This window comes from Canis lupus, chromosome 3, assembly GCF_011100685.1.
Source record: "Canis lupus familiaris isolate Mischka breed German Shepherd chromosome 3, alternate assembly UU_Cfam_GSD_1.0, whole genome shotgun sequence".
In the NCBI taxonomy this organism is placed as follows: Eukaryota; Metazoa; Chordata; class Mammalia; order Carnivora; family Canidae; genus Canis; species Canis lupus.
This window is the reverse complement of record NC_049224.1, coordinates 69,129,558-69,140,993: the sequence shown is the minus strand read 5'-3', so window position 1 is coordinate 69,140,993 and position 11,436 is coordinate 69,129,558.

Here is an 11,436-nt window from a genome sequence, read left to right as displayed (position 1 = left end):
GAAAGAGCTCAGGGAAGGAAATGGGTGAGGGAGAGATGACAGCTGTGGGGGAGTGGATAGCTCTGTTCACACCCCCACTCTGTTTCCTCCCTCCTGGGTAGATCCAGGCAAGCAGCCTTACTCTGAAACACAGGGGGCCTCTTTAAATGTTTATGATAATGCCAGTTGCAAAAACTTACCTTGAGGCTTATATAGAATATCTGTAAATGTATTTAGCATATAAAATTGATCGAATCAACTCTTGACAGGTTACAATTTCAGGAGAAATAATCAATGAGCCAATGAATTGAGATTCTCCAAAATCACTCTGATATCTGGTGTGCAGACACTGAAAATGTTCTTTGGTTCTTGTTTGTGTCCGTCACATTCTAATTCACAAGAAGACAGATGAAGGAACACTCGGAAGGACCTAATGCCACTACTCATCATCTACTTCAAGACAAGTCTACTCTTCCTCCTTTGACTGGAAACTCCTTGAGAGAAAAAAAAAAAAAAAAAAGACTGTGGATTTTACTTACCTCTTTGTTTTGTGGTTTGTTTCACTTTGGCTTTAACACATAACTATGAGCCAAGAGAGGTGCCCAGAAAAGCATGTGAATTAAACCCAGTTGGATCAGAAGAGGGGATCGAAGACGGCAGCCTCAATTAATTTCTAGGCTTGACCTTTTCCATAGGAACACAGACTTTGGAGATCTTGGGAAATTCTAACTCTTGAGTTCTTGACTATTCACAAAGTTCTTTAGCTCCAAAGTCAGGTTCATCCTAAAATACAAGTGGCAGCTGTTTTCTTATTTTAATTTCAGGTGCTACCTCCACTCCACTACACCACTCCAATACTCCTCCAGGAGTATTTCCTCATTCATTTAATCTCTGCTCACCTTCTCTAGTACATTTTACATGTCTGAAGGTATTAGTTTTGACAGTTGTTACAGTAGGTGAGTCTTGAAATTTCAGTGTTTTACCATGAGAAAATGTATTAATGTGGACATCAGGTTAGGGTGGAGGGGCTGTGTCCCACACATTCATCCTGGGATCCATATTGATAGACTCTGGTATTATCAGCATGTGGCTTCTAAGGTCATCCTAGTGTTCATCCAGGGATCCAAGCTGATAGAAACTCTGGTATTATCAACATGTGGTTTTCAAGGTCATCTTGGTCATTGATGTCCTCTAGCCAGGTGGGAAAAGAGAGACCATGAAAGATCACACATAAGGTTTTGCAGGGTGCACTCTGGAAGCAGCATGCATCACTTTGTCCAGTTCACTAGACAGAAGATGCAAGAAGGGCTAGGATATGGGGTCACTGACTGAGTCACCAATGCCCAGTGAAAGGTCCACACAGGCCTTGCTAATTACATAATAGGGACTGAATTTCATGGTAATTAAGAGTGTGGCCCTTCTGGAATCTGACTGCTTGGCTCGATTTACAATTCTGCATCTTGTTCACTGATGGTCTCCTGATCTGTGAAATGGACATGATGATAATTGTTGGGAGGAAATAAATTAGCTAAAATATTCAGAGTTTAGCTTAGCATTGAGGATATTTAAAAAACTCAGTGTTTGTTACTTTTTGGCTCCCTAAAGTTAGCATCTAATAAATGATACCTACTTTTGTAGTGGTTTCCTGGATCCTTACACAAGCCCTGGTTCTCAGCTATTCCTGCTCTTTTGTGAGCTACTATTAATGTACCCAACTCATTCTCTTTTTTTTTTTTCTTAAAGGATTTATTTATTCATGAGAGAGAGAGAGAGAGGCAGAGACACAGCCAGAGGGAGAAGCAGGCTTCATGTAGGGAGCCCACTGTGGGACTCGATCCCGGGTCTCCAGGATCATGCCCTGGGCTGAAGGCAGTGCTAAACCGCTGAGCCACCAGGGCTGCCCTCTCTTTTCTCTGCTTAGCTGGAGTTTATTGCTGTGGCCTGCAACCAAAAATTCTTTAGCTTGCATCTTTAGAGTGCTATGCAGTTGTTTTTATGAACTAGGTAAAATCTAAGTTTGAGTAATGGGTTCTAGCACTCCAGTCCCATTAATTTTTTTAAGCGATTGACATCTTGAATATAGAGATAAAGAGACTGCTATACTTATTACAAATAACATAGGCAGTGCTGGATATCACAGCTTGAATTAACCAGATGGCTGATATTATTTGTTTTCTTTTTTAAGTTTTCTGGAAAATGCTATTTCAGACTCCATGTTCACAATCACGGGTTACATGCAAATACTATGTTTGATTGTGTTCTTTTACTCTTCTTTAGTTCTCTAATCACATTTCCTAAGATTAATGTTTTAAAATAAAGCAATTTAATATTATTATAAGTGACTATTAGAAGTTTCACAGGATTCCAGTCTTTAAGAACTGGAATCGGGAATATGTACCCTTGTTCCTCCAACACATTCATACATTTGTTTTTTTCCTTCAATTATGCAACTTTCCAGTCCTTGGCAGCATGTCCAGTCCAGTTCAGATTTCATCCAAACAAAAATGGAATCCCTACTTACCCCCTGCCTCAGGCCCCTCCTCTCTCCACAGGTAAATGGAGATAGCTACCAGGTCGATGTGATGCTTCTTGTTTATCCAGCTTGACTTTAAAAGCCTTTATGTACATAATGCTGTTTTGCCTATAGGTTTTTTTGACCATGATTTTTGTTTGTTACCAATTGGAATCATACTGTTTTTCTCACTTAACAATATGTCTCTGAGAATTTTACTTGTTAGTATAGATCGACTTAGTTATTTTAGAGGCCACATAGTGTTCTATGTGAGGTCCAAGGCTATTAGCCATTCTTTTATTAATAGGCATTAGATAGTTTCCTAACTTTTGTTCTTCCAAGCAATGCCACCCACAATGGGCATCCTTATGCCTGATTTGTTAGATTTCAGTGAAAATGTTTCTCTGGGCTAGATCTCTAGAATTATCAATAATGCCAACCTGCCTCCTGAATGGGCTCCACAAATGTACATTCCCACCAGAATGTAAGTGTTTCTGTTCCCTAACCCCTTGCTAAAATGGTTATTATTAATCTTTACATTTTTGCCAGGCCAATGGCTGAGGAATAGTGTCTTGTTTTAATTTGCATTTCACTGGGCTTGAATAGCTTTTCACATATTTATTGATCTTTTATAGTCCTCCTTCTGTAAGTTTCATGTCCAGTTTTCTATTGCACTATTTGTCTTTATCTTATTGATTGGTGACAGTTATCTATGTATCCTAGATATAGCCACTTGCTTACTATAAACATTGCAAATGTTTTCTTGTTTTCTAGCTTTCTATCTACTTTTGATTCCTTTGATCTCTTTTGATTCTCTCCTTTGTCATTAAGCACCTTGAGTATTTGGAATTTTGTTAAAATCTATGCTTAGCTCCATTCATCTTCCATCTTGTCAACAATTTACAGTTGTCTAGTTTTTGGTCCTGAAGAGCCCTAGTGTTTTCCATGAGCAATAGGTCATAGCTCTGCCCTTCGGCTTTATACTCCCACTTCTGGGTGTTTTTGGTCAAGTATTCTACATTCTGCATTTAGGACTTCATTTTTCCCAGGGCTTGTGCTGCCCTGAATAGTATGATGTAGATCACATGGCCTATGCTACACTATTCTTTTTTTTTCCCCACTATTCTTATAGATCAGCTACTAACCTCTCTACTTCAGCTGTGAGAGGATAGGCTGATATTTATGAGCAAATCACAATTAAAATACACTCAGTCGTTATTATGACATAATTACTATCACTCCCTAAACAGTCATAATTCTTCACCAATGCTTTCAGTTTTCCAGAACAGAAGTAAATTAATGCTTTTGTGTAAGTGAAGAGAGACAACTAGAAACACCATGTAATAGTCATTGCCTGCCCTTCCTTCCTCCTCACATCCAAATGTATAGAAAGTTCTGTCAATTCCAGCTGCTAAAACTCTGGATAGCTGGATGTACTAAGAACAAAGATACAAAAAGAATATTGAGTATTCAGGTAAGAGTCAGGAACTAGCTGGCAGAAGGAAATCTGGAGAGTGGAGAGGTTTCTAAGGCTGACACAGAGAATTATCAGAATTTTATAAGCCAGAGCAATGACTTCGAATCCAATTCCAAATGAAATGGGAGCCATTGGAGGATTTTTTTTAAAAGATTTTATTTATTTATTTATTTATTTATCTATCTATTTATTTATTTATTATTATTTATTTATGAGAAACACACACACACAAAGGCAGAGACATAGGCAGAGAGAGAAGCAGGATCCCATCAGGGAACCTGATGTGGGACTCCATCCCGGAACCCAGGATCACACCCTGAGTCGAAAGCAGAGCTTAACCATTGAGCCATCCAGGCATCCCACCATTGGAGGATTTTAATTTGTGGACAAATATGCCCTAATATTTGTTTCTCAAAAGATGATAATGGCTATTGAATGAAGGAAGAATTTTTTAAGTGGCAAGAATTTTGGAAGACACAGAACATGAAGTCTGATGGTATGTTCAGTGGAGAAAGATAGGTTGCAAGGTGTATTTTCATGTTCAGATTTGTCCACTGATGTCATCAGTCAGAAAAATCAACATCTTTGAGTCATTTTATCTTTAGTATTCTGTTTTCAACCATCAACTAGAACTAAGGTTTTACCTTTTGGAGACATGTCGAAAAGGGAGGGTGTTTTCAAGAACAAACACCAATAATTATTTTTTATTTTAAACATTTGTTAGGTTAAAACTATACTGTTTAGACTCACCACTATTATTCTGACAGAGAAATAATTGATCTTGTCAAGTTAATGGAAATGAATTCATGAGCAGAGGAAATTCTGGTTAATACAGCCCAAGTCAAAGAATGATTAATTCATCTGTGCCCTACATCATGCTTTGCAATTTAAAAAATAAATTTCTTTCAGATAAAACTGACTGAAGCTAAAGTTACGTTTTATGTGAATTTTTCATAATGTTCTTGAAGCTCTTCACTTTGCTATTAGAGGTTGTAGGAGCAGAAAAAAATTTCCTTCTTCCCTTTTGGGTTCTTTGGCTGATCTAATAGTTAAGTTGCTATGAGAGAGATTAATGGGAGAAAAGCAAACACAAGTTTAATAATATGTATACCTCCTGTATATATGGGAGAGACCCAGGAAAACCAAGTAACTCTCCAAAATGGTCAAAGTCATCACTTTAAATAAAATCTTCAGCTAAAGACAAAAGAAGATGTTTATGGGTGGAAGTCAGTCATGGAAGGTGCCCAGGAAAAGCATAGTAAGCAAGGGTAAGGTTGTCATAAAGATTTAAGTCATTGCCTTCTCCACCGATAAGTTTCTACATAGTTAGCATTATCCCCCCTCCCTGGTACAGTGAGGGAAACACCTTTACAAATGGAGATTTCCCTTATAAATATAAATATCTCTTACAAAAGGGTAAGACCACCTTGGTCTCAGAGTTTCTGCTGTGTTTGCAGTAGTTTAAGAAATAGCCTAAAATAATCCTTATGTCAAGAGACATAATTTGGGGTGGCAAATTCTGCTCCCCTATAAGGTCTAATCATAATAGATTCAGCTATAATCTTCATATAGGCACTGTGTACCAGTTTTTTTGTTTTGTTTGCTTTGACAGGTATCCCGGTGGAATGACCATAAGAACTCTAAATACATGGGTGCAGGCAGACACACTCACACACCACCATTTACATAAGATTTGACATCATGCAAGTTACTTATTTCATCTAAACATCATTTTCCTCATGTTCTCTTCAACATGGTGATAATTATAACTCACCTTTTTCAGTCATAGCATCTTGTGATAATCAAGTGAGTCTTATGGTTATAAATATAATGAGATGTAATTATTGTTGATGTTACTATTATTATGCAACAAGACTAGATGGGATTCAGCACCTTGATATAAAATTCACTTCACAAAGTGTGTTTCCAACAAAATCACCACGTTGACAGGACATTTTCCAAATTATTTTCTCCAACAACCTGGATTGGCCATTGACCTTAATGTATTTTAAGTTATTTTTTCACTTAACTAATATTTTTGAATGACTGAGTGATGCCACCAGATTTTGTCAATGTGGCTTTAGAAACATTCCATATTTTATTCACTCCTTTTCTTCCCACGGCTATGGCTTACCACCTCCTGTTCTGACTGACTCACTACTTTTGCTATTCTCCATTCATTCTTGTAGTCCCCTTTTCCAAAGCACACCCTACATAGAGCTGCCTAAAGGTTTGTCACAAATATATCTCATCAGTGGCTCCTATGTTCATAAATCTTCTATGGTTCCCTATCACTTGCAATCTGACAACAGTCTAGCTCTCTACTGCTCTAATCAGTGAAAATGGCCAATTGCTGAAATTCACCATGTTGTTTTAACCTAAAACATTGACAAATGCTACTTCTCCTTGCATGGAATATCTTTCCTCCCCCGCTTTATCTGTCTGCCTCTTATTCATTAATAACCCAGCTCTGGAATAACTTTCTGGATTATGTCTTTCATGATCTCTCACTTTTGAGTAATCAGCCTTGCCCTCCATTTAGCTAATTGTGTACTTTGTATGTAATTCTGTTATTTCACATGTAACTTTCCAGGGAAAACACAAGCTTTAGGATCTCAGGGTCTGTGTGCTGCTCTTATCTTGAATCTTAGCTAGGTGTCTGGTGCTAGACACTCAAAACTATGGTGAACTGATTTCCAATAGCTTTAATTTTATTAGCAAATTCTTTCCATTTCAACTTGACTAGTATTTATTTTGCATCTGCTAAAGGACACAGTTGTGGGAAGACCTATAAGATCAACTGTGAACAAAGCAGATGGATTTCTGCCTTCATGGAACTTCCATCTAGGAAGAAACACCAACGTTGTACAAGTAATTGTAACTGAGACTGCCACTCAAGTGAAAGTTCCATGAAAGCATAGACGTGGCTCTCTCCTAAGCTGTATGCATTTGTTACATATGACCGAATAAATGATTGGGCTGATGGATTCACCTCAACTCTTACATATTAGGTTAATGTTTTGCAATTATATCTACTTGCATTTTTCAATCTGGAATCCGTTTCGTGCAATGGATCACACCAGAGTCTTCGGCTCTAATTTTAGGAGACAGAATGTTACAGGGCTAGCAGCCATCTGTTTCCTTTGAGCAACTCTACAACAGTAAAGTGTGAATGCAGATTTTTTTATAGCATTTATTGCATTTTTTATTATAAATTGTTTGCATTACTTACTGAAGGGGATTTAGAAAATAAAAAAAGGATGGAGAAGAACAGTAAAATTACCTAGAGATAATCTCTGTGAACATTTTGATACATTTCCTTCCAGCTCTTATGTATGTTTGCAGAGAATATGTGTTTTTTTGTGTGTGAGTGTATATGTACATATATACACACAGGGTGATCAAGTCTTGAAACACAGGCAAAATACACAATAAATGACTAACATGGTACATTAAAATACTTGATAAAATAATATTATCTATATTTCCAGAAATTATGGTATTTATGACCTATGTTAATTGACATGTTTTGTGGGTATCTTGTTGATAGTGCTCCTCTTTGAGAGCTTATATATTCCCTTCAATTTCACTATCTGGTAGTTTGTTACAATAAAGCGGGTGTTCTACAAAATTCTGCCTAACACAGAGGAAGTATTTGCGCAAAGGCATAAAAACAGTCTCACTGCTTTTTCTGTAGTTTGGAGAAGTCTTGGTCTATTCCCCGTCCCTCACTGTAGTCAGACTGACACCCAGTAGGGAAGGTGGAAACAGACAGACGCAGGATCCACTGGGCATGTAGTTAAGTTGGATGATGGTCCTGTGTGCCATGCAGATTTAAAACCAATGGGACCTTGGACTTTGAATGTTGTGTAGATGATGTAAGGCAGCTGAGTTTTCCATATTAATGGAATATAGTAGATCCCATACAATATTCCTAATCATCTTGAATATTACTTCCTTCACCAATAATGTTAATTTCTATCAGCCTTTATGCTAATTAAAGATCTACATCCTCTGGTGTAGATTTTAACATTATAAATGTCGTGTAACCACTCTTAAAGGGAGTGATTCTTGATATGCATACTTTTAAATGTTAAAGAACAGATAAATTAAATTCAATTTTACTCACAAATATTAAACTTTACCTGCAAGCATCACAATATGTATACAGAAGTATTCTTAAAGTGCCTTGCAGACATTATAAGCAATTAATAAATATCTTTGAACTAGGTATATCTGCATGTAAATACTTATACTTATTATGTAAGAATCCATCTGTAGATTATATATTTGATCATATAGCTATGAACACAGATATGCCTGAACATAACAAAATTATATTATTAAATGTCAGCTTAAAATATGGGTGTTTTTTTGGGGTTCATTCAAAATGAATGCTGCACAATTTCCACAAATATCTACATTTCTGACATGTTGCTTTCTCCAATTAACATTATATCTTAAGCACCGTTTCCTTGCCATGAATATTCTTCAAATGCAAGGTTAAAAAAAAAAAACTGTTCTTTGGGGCTTTCTCTCCTGGATATTATACAGCCCATCTCTTAAAATAAAAAAAAATAACTACCATTTATTCACGTTTGCTAGGTGTCAAAAATAATGTTGAAGATTTACAAACATTCTCTCATTTAAATCTCCCAGATGCAACTCAGATGATTTTATGGAACTTACCTAAGTTCATATTCTAATGTTCAAATGTTTTCAAATACTAAAAAGCTTTAGAAAAATTGATAATTAAGCATCAAATATCAAATGCATATCCTATTTTAGGCAATATGAGGAGCCATTTTTAAATGCTAACTTATTTAATATTTATTCTCTCCTATAGCTGAGAGCTTGCCAAAGCTTTCTTACAATCACTCTGTACTTTGATCCCTTAATCAGCCACCTGAGGTGGTCTCAAAGAATCAAATAATCTCAGAGCTTTGGGGGTAGTTTTCCAAGTGTGTACCTAATGCCCAACCATATGCAGGAACAGAGACCTTACAGCCTGCTGAGGCAGGCCACCCTCTTGCTGGCTTGGCTCTGTCTGCTGATGTCTGTCCAGGGTTAAGAAAGTAGATGATGCCAGATTACTTGAGAGATCAGAGTGGCTTTTCCTTGATGAAACCCAAACTTTTTAGGATTTGCTTTCAAGCTGGTTGTGTCCCAAGTTGACCATATATCCTCTCTCCTTTGAGTAATTCTTTCTATGATCAGATAGGGCCCATCACAATGTAGAGGTTAAAATGCTGGCCTCGGAATGACACCTGTTTTGTGTCCCACCTGCCATTAGCTAGAAGTAGGCGGCCCAATTTTCCTCTAGAAGTCTTGGTCTTCTCAGAAATAAGATGGAAATACCAATACTAGCCTTAACAATGTGCTACAGGGCTGCAGGGTTTTTATCTCACAGAGAGGAAGAATGAATCTCACTGACACAAAAGGGTGAAGGGAAGTGGAGATTAAGTGAAAGTGAGAATAAATAGAAAGGAAAGGGAAAGAAGCTCTCAAGAGTGAGAGGGGTCCCCAGTGAGTTGCCACTGAGGGCTTTTATGACCAGGGAACTTGGTAAATATCTCATCTATAACATTTAGGGCAAACATGGTAGATTTGTAATTGTCATGTAAATAACTCATCTATATTTAGGACAAACAAGGTGGATTCTTATGTACCCTTCTCTTTGGTTAATATCTGCTTTATAACATTTCTTCATATCTGAGTTTCTGTGAACCTGGTCACATAGTCAGTCCCCTGCTTATCTTCTCCTGCCTATACCTTTACCCTTTCCTTACTCAAATATTCTTATCAAGATGAGAGAAAATGTATGTGATGCTCCAAGGCCAGTGCTTAGGACATACTAGGTGCTCAACGATTAGTAGCTAAACTTCAGAGTGACTAATGAGATGTTTGTCATTTATTCACTTCATATATATTTATTGAACAATTGCTAAATTCCAGGTTTTATAACAGTTGTCGAAAGGTCACATGAGAGGTTAAAAAATTAAGTTAGGGAGAGAAATAAGCTACAAGAATAAGATGATGAATCTTCCCTTCTTGCAAGTTCCATGGTGAAGAGCACCTATTTAGTGACCCCAAAGTCCTTAAATTAGTTTCCTGGGATTGCCATAACAAATTACCACAAACTGGGAGGAGGCACTTAAACCTGTAAAAATTCTTTTCCCTCACAGTTCTGAAGGCCAGAATTCAAAATCAAGATGTCATAAAGCCCACATTACCGTGAAGCCTCTTGGGAGAATCCTTCCCTGCTTCTTCCAGCTCCTGAGGGCTCCTCGTGTTCCTTGGCTTGCGGCAGCACCCCTACATGCTCTACCTCCGGGTCACATGAACTTCTTCCCTGTGCCTTTTTCTTTGTCAGTATCTTTATGTCTTTTACATGGTCGTCTGCCTTTGGATTTAGGATCCACCATAATCAAGGTTGATTTCATCTTAAGATCCTTACATTGTCTACATCTGCAAATATGGGCACATTCCATTTTCTAGGTGAACATATCTGTGGGGAGCCAAAGTTCAATCCAGTACACCAAGGATTCCCAATCTCTGCCTTCGGAAAATAAAACTCTGCCAAGTTCAAGCATTTGCATTTAGAAGATGAAGCAAAGAGACAGGACAGACTATCATCATCACAATGAAATCATGCTCACTAAGTTATTAGTAAATCATAGTAGCCTTCCAGATCTATATTCTCCAACTTTGAATCTAGACAGATGTGCATTTACCTTGCTTCTCTGCCTCTTATCTGGTGTGAGCATGAGGTTGAGTGATTTAACCTCTATGGGATTCAGGTGCCTCATATGTAACAAAGGAATAATGGAGGTGAAGGACAGGGTTTTGTGAAGAGTAAATGATACCACTGTGTAAAATATCAAGTCTCCTGACAGATGCATAACAAACCCTTCATATGTGGCTAGTGCCTTGGTTCTCTGCCTTTGCTGGTTCACATCTCCATTCTGGGTTTCTCTTAAAGGCCACAGACAGAAAATCATACCCACTGAGTGTAGATTTAATTCTCAGAAGGCAATTTATTTCCTCTATTTCTAAGTGATCATGAGGCAGTGAATTCTGTGACAGCTTCAAATTTCAATTTCCTAAAATGTGTCTATCCTCCATGTCCATGGCCTCCTTTTTTCCCTCAAAATTGAAAACTCGTATTTTTTCCGTATTTTTTTTGTAACATGTTTCAAATCCCAGACAACCTTCTATAATCACATTGCTCATGCAGCAATCTCCTCTATGGGCTTGGAGCATATTTGAAGGCTGTGGGGGGCATATTTGGGGGAGGACCTGAGAGTAGCAAGTGGTAAGGCATTGGACCCACTGAAAAGATGAAGTTGGAGGTCTTATTTCTCTGACTCGTTTGGGGCTGGATTGCCTTTACTAAAGCCTAAGTTTGTCAGATGGCCCTTTCTATGCAATTTCCTCTTTATAAACCCACTAGTCCCTCCCTTTGTTC